General features: G+C 49.0%; 1 non-coding gene across 2 annotated transcripts; it reads left to right on the forward strand.

Annotated features, from left to right (window-relative positions):
- The first annotated feature begins 1,032 nt into the window (after positions 1-1,032).
- On the forward strand, positions 1,033-7,854 carry LOC102146825 (uncharacterized). 2 transcript variants are annotated; one of them, XR_006699260.2, is made up of 4 exons: positions 1,033-1,196; positions 2,398-2,492; positions 7,205-7,290; positions 7,434-7,854. It is a non-coding gene; the product is annotated as an uncharacterized protein (transcript). The 2 variants fall into 2 exon arrangements; XR_006699259.2 differs by having other exon boundaries at positions 7,205-7,854.
- The last annotated feature ends 3,775 nt before the right edge of the window (positions 7,855-11,629 follow it).

Below are 11,629 nucleotides of genomic sequence, written 5' to 3' on the forward strand. Positions count from 1 at the left end.
GACTTGGCCAGGCCACAGACTGTGCAGTGGAATGTGTGCACACTGCCTGCTTCATCCCACAGCTGTGCCTGCCATAGGTTACCCAGCAGCAGTGGGCACGTGCAATTCAGCTGAATTCAGGGAAGCCAGCAAGTGCTGGGGAATTTCAATGGATGACCTCAGCACGGTCAGGTGTCTGTTTAGAAAAATATACATGGCCAGGCGTGATGGCTCACGCCTGTAATCCCAGTACTTTAGGAGGCCAAGGAGGGTGGATCACAAGGTCAAGAGATCTCGACCATCCTGGCCAACCTGGTGAGACTCCGTCTCTACTAAAAATATAAAAATTAGCTGGGCTTGGTGGCGCACACATGTAATCCTAGCTACTCATGAGGCTGAGGCAAGAGAATCGCTTGAACCTGTGAGGCAGAGGTTGCAGTGAGCTGAGATGGCACGACTGCACTCCAGCCTGGTGACAGAGCAAGACTCCCTCTCAAAAAAAAAAATAAAAGTAAGAGAAAAATATACACTTACGAGGGCGAGGCAGGAGGATCACTTGAGGTCAGGAGTTCGAGACCAGCCTGGCCAACATGGTCAAACCCTGTCTGTCTCCACTAAAAATACAAAAATTAGCTGGGTGTGGTGGTGCATGCCTGTAGTTTCAGTTACTCAGGAGGCTGAGGCAGGAGAATCGCTTGAACCTGGGAGACGGAGGGTCCAGTGAGCAAAGATTGGGCCACTGCACTCCAGCCTGGGCGACAGAGCAAGACTCCGTATCCAAAAAAAAGCAAACAACAACAACAAAGAACTTTTAATGTACATAATGTGGTAGAAGAAAAGCACTTATTAGTGAGAATCACCGCCTCCTAAGAAGAGAGTGTCCCCTACTGCAGAGTGCTTTGCTTCTTAATCAGGCTCAGGAGGGAGGGCCTGAGGCCATTGAGACCATGCCTGGAACAAGGAGGCAGACAGCCAGGCTGGTGACTACGGAGGGCCACCCACACACAGGGGGTGGAGTCAGCACCTCTGTGCTCTGCCTGTGAAGTGGCTGGCAGTCCTTCCCAGGAGGGTGTGAGCTGAGGTGTCCTGGGTGCACCAGCTAGCCCACGGCACAGAGCCTGCCTGCTGGTCTCTACCCACAGGAGATGCCCTGCTGCTCCAGCATCAGATTTGGGATGCCCCCCTTGCCCCAACCAGAGGGCATCAGCAATGCCTAGGTAAGTGCTCATCTTAGGGACAAGTAAGAACATAATCAATTGCAGAAATGTCTGCAGGTCTGGTAGGCTCTGCCTCCGCTGCCCCATGCAGACCTCAGCCCAGGGCACCTGTCCTGGTGCTGCGCTGGCTGTGTTGTGGATCTGCCTCTCCAGGGCTGGCCTTGTAGACCCTGACCCAGGGAGCAGCTGGGCTGGCCCCATGTACAACCAGCAGCAGGCAAGGGTGGGACAGAGCCAGACTGCAGCCTCCCCCAGGCATGGCTTTGACTGTTTTAAAAAACTTAAAATGGCCGGGCATGGCGGCTCACCCCTGTCATCCCAGCACTTTGGGAGGCCAAGATGGGTGGATCACCTGAGGTCAGGAGTTCAAAACAAGCCTGGCCAACATGGTGAAACCCAGTCTCTACTAAAAATTCAAAAATTAGCTGAGTATGGTGGCAGATGCCTTTAATCCTGGTTGCTCAGGAGGCTGAGGCCCAAAAATTGCTTGAACCCAGGGGGCAGAGGTTGCAGTGAGTGGAGATTGCACCAGTGCACCCCAGCCTGGGCGACAGAGTGAGACTCTGTCTCAGAAAAACCCAAAAAAACAAAAGAACTAAAAATGTCCTTCATGCTTGGAGTCAAACATTCAAACAGAATAAAGGAGACAATGGGAATGCTACCTACCCCAGACCCCAGGTCTCTTACCTGGCGGTCTCAGTCAGCTCAGGCCACTATGAAAAAGGATCACAGACTGGGTGGCTTATAAATAGCAGGCATTTATTTCTCATAGTTCTGGAGGCTGGAAGTTCCAGATCAAGGTGCCCGTATGGTTGGGTCCTGGGGAGGGCTCTCTTCAGGTTGCAGTTGGCCACATGGCAGAGAAAGAGGAAGAGAGCTTGGGGTCTCCATCCTCTTGACCTAACCTCTCAAGGGTCCCACCTTCTAATGCCATTGCACTGGGGCTGATAATTTCTACATATGAATTTGCGGGGAGGAGTACAGAAACATTTGGTTCATAGCATCAGAGGAAACATACGAATGTCCATGTTTTATGCATCCTACCAGGAATTTCTGTGTGCACACACACATACACTCATTCGAACAAATGAGATAAGTCTAGAACATACCCTCTAGCTTCGTCTTTTTCATGAAACAATATACTCTGAAGATTGCTGCATTTCATAGACCTAAATATACCTCCTTCTTTTTTTTGTTTTAGACGGAGTTTCACTCTGAAGTTTCACTCGGAGTTGCCGAGGCTGGAGTGCAATGGTGTGATCTCGGCTCTCTGTAACCTCCGCCTTCCAGGTTCAAGTGAGTCTCCTGCCTCAGGCTCCCGAGTAGCCAAGATTACAGGCGCCCGCCATCACACCCGGCTAGTTTTTGTATTTTTAGCACAGATGGGGTTTCACCATGTTGGTCGGGCTGGTCTCGAACTCCTGACTTCAAGTGATCCACCTGCCTCAGCCTCCCAAAGTGCTGGGATTGCACCAGGAGAGCCACCACGCCCAGCCACCGCCCTCTTTTTCAATGACTGCATGGTAATGCAGACCTGACCTAGGGATGTGATGTAATTAATCCTGGTAGTTCTTAAGTTGTTCCTATCCTTTTCCAATCACTACAATGCTTTGACGAGCTTCTGTATTACATGTCTTGACAAGACTGTGAAGTGGGCTTGCCGGGCCAGAGCACATATGTGTGCAGTTCTGCTAAATGTGACTACATTCCCCCATGGAGCATGTCCCGTCAGCTCACTCGAAAGGCCATTGTCAAAGTTTGGAACTTGCTGATCGGATAGTGGAAAGTAGGATCTCATTGATATTTCAGTTTGCGTTTCTCTTATTGTGATGACACTCAGCATATTTTAAAATGTTTAGAGGCATTTTTCTTTTATTCTCGTTGCCCATTTTTCAATTCAGTTGTTGGATTTCTTTCTTTGATTTATAGTGGCCCTTTGCCTGTGCCATAAGTTACATATATTATTATGCATAAGATTCTGTTTTCACATACACTTAAGTATACCTTATTCTTTTTCATGACTGCAGGGTAAATTCCATCTTAGGAATGTGCCATATTTTTTTTCTATTTATCTTTTTTTTTTTAACTTTAAGCAGGATGTTTTCTGCCATGCAGATATATTTTTTTCTTATCTGGTAGAATAAATCAATTATGTTGCTATGGCCACAGGGTTTTGCAAGATCATTAAAGAGTTCAACCCTCTCCAAGATTACAGGTGTGTGTGTGTATGTGTGTTTGAGACAGAGTCTTGTTCTGTCACCCAGGCTGGACTGCAGTGGCACAATCTTGGCTCACTGCAGCCTCCACTTCCTGGGTTCAAGCAATCCTCCTGCCTCAGCCTCCTGAGTAGCTGGGACTGCAAGCACGCCACCATGCCCAGCTGACTTTTGCATTTTTAGCACAGTAGGAATTTCATCATGTTAGCTGGGCTGATCTCAAACTTCTGACCTCAAATGATCTGACCGCCTTGGCCTCCCAAAGTGCTGGGATTACAGGCTTGAGTCACCGCTCCTGGCCAACAGTTGTTTTTTTTGTTTTAATCATTTTCTTCCGGTATTTTTTTGGTTTCCATCTTTGATCCATCAGGCTTCTTCTGGAGGGAGTGGCCAGCATGACTCCATAAAGCCACATCCCCAATATAGTAAAAGGCTGTCTGGAAGGCTGTCTGGGCCCCAGCTTTGCACCCCAGGGTCAGGTCACTGTGTCTGGGTGGAATTGTCCCCTAAACACAGTCCCACTGAGAGGTGAAGCCAACGGGACTTCCTGGGTCCAATGGGGAGTTGGAGAACTTTTGTGTCTTACAAGAGGATTGTAAAACGAACCAATCAGTGCTCTGTAAAATGGACCTATCAGCGCTCTGTAAAATGGACCAATCAGCATAATTCTAAAACTAACCAATCCCAGCTAGGATTGAGAAAAGGGCATTCTGATAGTACAGGAACAGGACATGGGAGGGGACAAATAAGGGAATAAAAGCTGGCCTCCCCCCTCCCCCAAGCCAGCAGCGGCAACCTGCTCGGGTCTTCTTGGATGCTGTGGAAGCTTTGTTCTTTTGCTCTTCACAATAACTCTTGCTGCTGCTCACCCTTTGGGTCCTTGCCATCTTTGAGAGCTATAACACCCGGAAGGCCCAGGGTTCCATTCTTGAAATCAGCCAGACCACGAACCCACCCCAAGGAACCAACTCCAAACACACCGCTCGCTCCTATTACAAGCACAATATTCTCAGCTGGGAACTGGGCTCAGGCCGGCTTCCAACTGCTCAGGCTGGTGGAGGAAAGGCCCACCGCACTGTGGGAAGTGAAGGCAAGGCCGCTCTAGGTTTGTGCCGCCTGGTTTTTGCCAGCCCCTCTTTCTCCATCTCCCCCAGGGACACCACCACCGTTCATATGTGAGCTGCTGCTTTGTGTCAGGAGCTGCCATGGCCCAGGATGGGACAATGGGCGCACTTGGGAGGGCCTGCATCGTGGCACATTGCAGGGGCCTCGCTGAGTCTAGTAGAGAATCCGGCCTGAGCCCTGGCCAGCAGTGGGAGCCATCCAGGACCTGGGGAGGGAAGGCAACTGCCAGGGGGAACGGTACGTGCAAAAGGGTCCCCCGCAGGGCACAGCGGGCCACTGAGGACCGAGTCTAGCGGTGCCTACCGAGATCCACTGCTGAGACCACGATGCAGCACACAAGGCACACAGTCCCAGGCAAAACCGAGCGAAATAGAGGACCCCCTGCACACCCGTCGGCCAGGCACAGCGCAGGCGCAAGGACGCAACCACCCACACCTCACACCCAAAGAGCGAGAGCTGGCGGACCTTGTGCGGCAGGCCAGCCCCTCGGGGAACGGCCGGGTTCTGGCACCTGTCGTGCTCAGGCTCCAGTTCTGACTTAAAAACTCTGATGCTCACGCCTGTAATCCCAGCAGTTTGGGAGGCAGAGGCCCACGGATCACGAGGTCAGGAGTTCAAGACCAGCCTGGCCAACTTCGTGAAATCCCGTCTCTACCAAAAATACAAAAATTAGCTGGGCTTGGTGGGCACCTGTAATCCCCGCTACTCTGGGAGGCAGGAGACTCCCTTGAAACTGGAAGGTGAACCAAGATCACCCCACTGCACTCCAGCCTGGGAGAAAGAGTGAGACTCCATCTCAAACAACAACAACAAACTCTGATGCTGTTTTGTCATCTATAAAAGGGGGTGACACTACAGCAGTCACTGACTCTGTGAACCCTCAGATGAGCAAGAACTTCTTGGGTGGGTGTGTTACAGGAGAGGGGTCCCAATCCAGATCCCAAGGGATGGTTCTTGGATCTTGGGCAAGAAAGAATTCAGGGCGTTTCCACAGAATAAAGTGAAAGTAAGTTTATTAGGAAATTAAAGGGGTAAAAGACCGGCTACTCCATAGACAGAGCAGCCCCAAGGGCTGCGGTTTGCCCATTTTAATGGTTATTTCTTGAATATATACTAAACAAGAGGTGGATTATTCATGCCTCCCCTTTTCAGACCATATAGGGTAACTTCCTGATGTTGCCATGGCATTTGTAAACTGTCATGGTGGTGGTGGGAGTGTAGCAGTGAGGACGACCAAAGGACACATCTTGTTGCCATTTTGGGTTTTAGCCAGCTTCTCTACAGCAACCTGTTTTATCAGCGTGGTCTTTATGACCTGTATCTTGTGCCGACCTCATATCTCATCCTGTGACTTAGAATGCCTTAACCGTCTGGGAATGCAGCCCAGTAGGTCTTAGCCTTATTTTACCGGCCCCTATTCAAAATGGAGTTGCTCTGGTTCAAATGCCTCGGACAGGTGCAGAGGGAGGGTGGTGAGTGGAGCCCACCCACCACCAAGTCACACGCACCCACACTCCTGAATCGTATTTTCTAGGCATCTTACTAATTTAATCCCCACAACAACGAGCTGCGGAGGTTGTTTCTCTCTCAGATTTCTGCACATCCTCTGTACTTGTAGGATTTGGGGGAACAAGTCAAGTTGCACAAGCTAATCCCTGAAAGGTGAGCCCCGCAGCCCTCTCCCAGAGCCGGTGGCCTGGGTGCCAGGTCCCCGACAAATGCTGGCTCCACGGCAGCTGCCATCACTTCCCTGCGGAAATGCCAGTCTGCAGGGCAACCCCGAGGTCCTCGTGCGGGTGACCAGCTGCGGCACGGCCAGCTCGGCCCAGGGAGGGAGGGGCTGGGCCGCCCCTCAGGTATCTCGCGAGGGCGCTTGGCGGCTCCAGCAGAGGGTCTGCCTGTGAGAAGGTCGGGAAGTGCTGCTGCTTATGGGGCTGCCTTCAATTATTTCAGCTGCACCGAGGTATTTCAAAGTCAGACCAAATAAACATTTGCATCTAAAAAAGGCGAAACAGGGTCATTTGAAATAGAGAAGAAAGCCTTTCCCATATCCGGAGGGTGTGGCCGACGTTCCAGAGCAGCGGCAAGGGTTCGCTCTGGTTTTGTGCCTGTGCCAGGGCACCCAGCCCAGCCTCTGCTTCAGGAGGGAAGTTATTTTCTTTTAAATCAAATGTGTGGCGACCCACGTTTCCTTTCCCTGATTTGCACCGTGGTCACCCTGGGCCCCCTGCTGCTGTCCGGTCCACATCTTTAAAGGGCTCTCTGTGCTTTTCCTAAGAAGGGGACCACAACACACTCGACGGTATCCACCGGTCGTGCCCAAGGCAGGAGGAAGGGCGGCGCCCCCAAACTCCCAGGCCGCCTGCAGCACCCTCCCTGCGCCCCTCTCCGCCTCTGGGGAGCATCCTGCCACCGCCCCCGTCCCCTCCCCCGCCCCCACGCCAGCCCGCACCTTCTCACTCTTGGCCAGGCCTCTGGAGACGTCTGAGAGCCAGGGTTTTCCTGAAGAGTCAGGATTGGAAGGTTGGAAGGCGGTGAGGGCATCAGGTTTTTTCTTCCCTTTTCTTCTAGCAATTACGCCCCCGTGGCTAAATTAAACTCCCATCGGCTAAATTAGGCCCAAAGGGAGAGGCACCTGCTGCTAAGCTGTGCGTGTTGTCCCCCTAGGACTTCCATCCATTGCTGACCTCCTGACGACAGCAGACGACAGGCCGCACCCTGATCCCACCTGGCTTACAGGTGCTGTCACACAGGTACGCCTTCTTATGGATCATCAGTCACCATTTGCTCCTGGCAACAACCCTGTCTTGGAGGAAGGTCCTTGCCGACACCCGCCCCTCCCCACCCTTAAGGCTTCCTTGCTCCTTCATTCAACCATTGTTTACATTTCGTTCAGGACTGCTGACTAACACTTTCAAGCACAGCGGACCCTTAAACAACGCAGGTTCAAACTGTGCGGGTCCACCCACAGGGAGGTTTTTCAATCAGTTATACAGGCAGAGTATCCCTGCCTCTCCTGCCTCCCTTCCCACCTCCTCCACATCTTCCTCTCCGCCACCCTGAGGCATCAAGACCAGCCCCTCCTCCTCAGCCACTCAACGTGAAGATAACTAGGATGAAGACTTTTATGATAATGCACTTCCACTTAGTAAATACTTTCTCTTATGATGTTAATGACATTTTATTTTCCCTAGCTTAGTTTATTGTAAGAATACAGTATAAATACATATACAAAGTATGTGTGAACTGATTTTTTAATGTTACCAGTAAGGCTTCCAGTTAACAGTAGGCTATTTATTAGTTAAGTTTGGAGGGAGCCTGAAGTTACACAAGGGTTTCTGACTGCGTGAGAGCTTGGCTCTCCAACCATCACATTGTTCAAGGTTCAACTGCACCTCTCCTACCCATCTCCCCCGCCATCTGATGTAGTAAGATAAATATAAAAACACTTAGAAGCCCTTGAAAACCAGGAAAAATGCCACCAACAGACCAGAACATTGGCGAATTTCTGGAAGATATAAAGCAGAAGAGATCAGATTCGTGGTGAAACGCATTAGAGCCAATGGCATGCAGGTGGGAGACCATCTTAAAAACCCTCAAGTCTGGAAATGGGGTAGGGTGGGGGCAGTGGAGAAGGAATGACTCATGGAGCTTGGATGGGGTAATCACACAAAGGGCTGCCCAGGTGGCTGAGGCAGTGTCCTGCCTGCCCCAGGGTCAAGTCTGAGTGCAGCATTCAGGCTGAAGACAAAGACACACCGGGAGCCTCCAGAGCCAACGCTGGCCCAAAGAGAGAAGCAGGGGCCTGCCCAGGTGACTGCCAGGCACCGTCAGCCACACTGACAGGGAGAGTGGCCCAGATCAGAGGCCCAGGAAGGCACTCTGCCTTTGCAACCTCCCAGCCTGTCCCCATGACCACAAGTGCCCAGTGGTGCCAGGGCTGTCAGACAGTGGCGGTTTAGTTGTGTGCAAGAACTACTCCGCACGGCAAGAATGATTGGTTGAGACCGACAGATCGCAAACACACTGCACTCAGGAACCCTTCACCCTCTTAGAAATGGCTGAGGGTCTCAGCGGGCTTTCATTCACATGAGTTGTATCTATTGATATTTACAGTAGTTCAAGTGGAAAAAATTTTCAATATTCATTTATTTTAAAATATTAATAATGGCATGTTAACATAAATAACACTTATACAGGCTGTGTGCGGTGGCTCACGCCTGTAATGCCAGCACTTCGGGATGCCGAGGTGGGCAGATCACTTGAGGTCAAGAGTTGGAGACCAGCCTGGCCAACATGGTGAAACCCATCTCTACCAAAAATACAAAAATTAGCTGGGTGTGGTGGCGCCCGCCTGTAATCCCAGCTACTCGGAAGGCTGAGGCAGGAGAATCGCTTGAACCTGGGAGGCAGAGGTTGCAGTGAGCTGAGATTGTGCCACTGCACTCCAGCCTGGGTGACAGAGTAAGACTGCATCTCAAAAAAACAAAACAAAACAAAAAGCAAATAGCTACATTTTTTCTAAAAATAGTTTATTTAGTAAGAAGAGTGACATCATTATACATATGTGTGTGTATACACACACACACACACACACACACACACATATATATATATATATATTTTTTAGACAGAGTTTCGCTCTGTCACCCAGGCTGGAGTGCAGTGGTGTGATCTCGGCTCACTGCAACCTCTGCATCCTGGGTTCAAGCGATTCTCCTGCCTCAGCCTCCTAAGTAGCTGGGATTACAGACATGTCCCACCATGTCTGGCTAATTTTGTATTTTTAGTAGAGATGGGGTTTCACCATGTTGGATAGGCTGGTCTTAAACTCCTGACCTCAAATGATCCGCCCACCTTGGCCTCCCAAAGTACTGGGTTAACAGGTGTGAGCCACCACGCCTGGCCCATTTTATATTTTTTAAAATCTCCCCAATGGGCCAGGTGTGGTGGCTCACGCCTGTAATCCCAGCACTTTGAGAGGCCGAGGTGGGTGAATCACCTGAAGTCAGGAGTTTGAGACCAGCCTGACCAACATGGGGAAACCCCATCTCTACCAAAAATACAAAAAATTAGCCAGGCATGGTGGTGCGCACCTGTAGTCCCAGCTACTCAGGAGGTTGAGACAGGAGAATCGCTTGAACCTGGGAGGCAGAGGCTGCAGTGAGCTGAGATGGTGTCACTGCATTGCAGCCTGGTCAACAAGAGTGAAACTCTGTCTCAAAAAAAACAAAACAAAAACAAACAAAAACTCCCCAATGTCTGGCTTAATAGATACCTGGATTTTCTTTTTTGTTGTTGTTTTAATTTTATGTATTTTAATTTTATGTGTTTAATTTAATTTATTTATTTATTGAGACAGAGTCTCAACCAGGCTGCAGTGCAGTGGCATAATCTCGGCTCACTGCAACCTCTGCCTCCCAGTTCAAGCAATCCTCCTGCTTCAGCCTCCCAAGTAGCTGGGATTACAGGAATGCACCACCACGCCTAGCTAATTTTTTTTCTTTTTTTTTTCTTTTTTTTTTTTTTTTAGTAGAGATGGGGTTTCACCATGTTGGCCAGTCTGGTCTCAAACTCCTGACCTCAAGTAATCTGTCTGCCTCACCTCCCAAAGTGTTGGGATTATAGGCATGAGCCACCATGCCCAGCCAACAGCTGTAACACCCATCAGAAAAAAAAAGACTTTTTTATTCCTATTAAATAGTTTTGGCTTTGCAGACACCCAGAAAGAGTCTTAAGAACTCAGGCGTCTGTGGATCTCACTTTGAGAACCACTGTCTGGGCACTCATTTACAAATGGGATCGGATAATCAAGAACCCCCAGACATTTGAAGGAAACCAACAGCCTGCAGAAGAAGTAGACAGAACCCTGGACAAAACAGGATAATAATGCAGGAATCAGGAGAAGACATTAAAATCAGCATAATTCATATCCTCTGAAGGGTCAATAAAATATAAGAACCAGTCAGATGGCAAGTGGGCACAGAGCAAATACACAAAAACCAATACTTTCCATAGATACCAATAAATAATCAATTGGAGAGGACGTTTGCAAAACCAACAACAATCACAAATAATCTAGGCATAGGCATAACCAAAGTTCTGGAGAACCTACATGAAGACACATTTTTAATTGTATTAAAGGACATACATTGAGAGATGTGTTATGTTTCCTGTGGGAAGCTTCAATATTATAAAGGTGGCAATTATTTGAGTTGCTCAGTGAACTGTCCTCTGCATTATACTAGGTTGAGCAGGATTTCTGTCACGAGTATGCACCAAGAGTCATAACTAATATATCTTCTAGGTCAGCAGTCCCCAGCCTTTTTGGCACCAGGGACCGGTTTCATGGAAGACAATTTTTCCACAGGCCCGGACTGAGGTGGGGATGGTTTCAGGATGAACCTGTTCCACCTCAGATCATCAGGCATTAGAGTCTCATAAGGAGGGCGCAACCTAGATCCCTCACACGCACAGTTCACAGTAGGGTTTGTGCTCCTATGAGAATCTAATTCCACTGCTGATCTGACAGGAGGTGGCGCTCAAGCGGTCATGCTCCCGCACCTGCCACTCATCTGCTATGTAACCTGGTTCTTAACAAACCACAGACAGAGAACAGTCTGTGGCCCTGGGTTTGGGGACCACTGCTCTAGGTTGAAAGCCACTCCAAATAAAATAAAGAGACAAGTGACTGACTGCAAGAAGATGTTTGCAACACATATAATAGTCAAAAAGTTAATATACTTAATATATAACATTCCTGGAGTCATATGAAGACAAAGAACCTTAAAATACAGGCAGATAATAGAAGCTAAACAAGAAGTAGCTACACGCATGAAAACGAATCCACCTCTGAATTAGTTAGGGTAAGGCTCACCTGTTCTAAGAGACCCGATGATACAGAGGGTAGATGAAAAAACAGATCTGTTTCGGTATTAGGTTCTCCAGAGAACAGAACCAATAGGAGAAACATACACACACACACACATATATATGATAAATATGTGTATATTTATCTAATATATATTATAGATCTATATTAGACATTACATAGGATATATATATATACACAGACACACACATGCACACATA

Source organism: Macaca fascicularis, chromosome 7 (assembly GCF_037993035.2).
Source record: "Macaca fascicularis isolate 582-1 chromosome 7, T2T-MFA8v1.1".
NCBI lineage: Eukaryota > Metazoa > Chordata > Mammalia > Primates > Cercopithecidae > Macaca > Macaca fascicularis.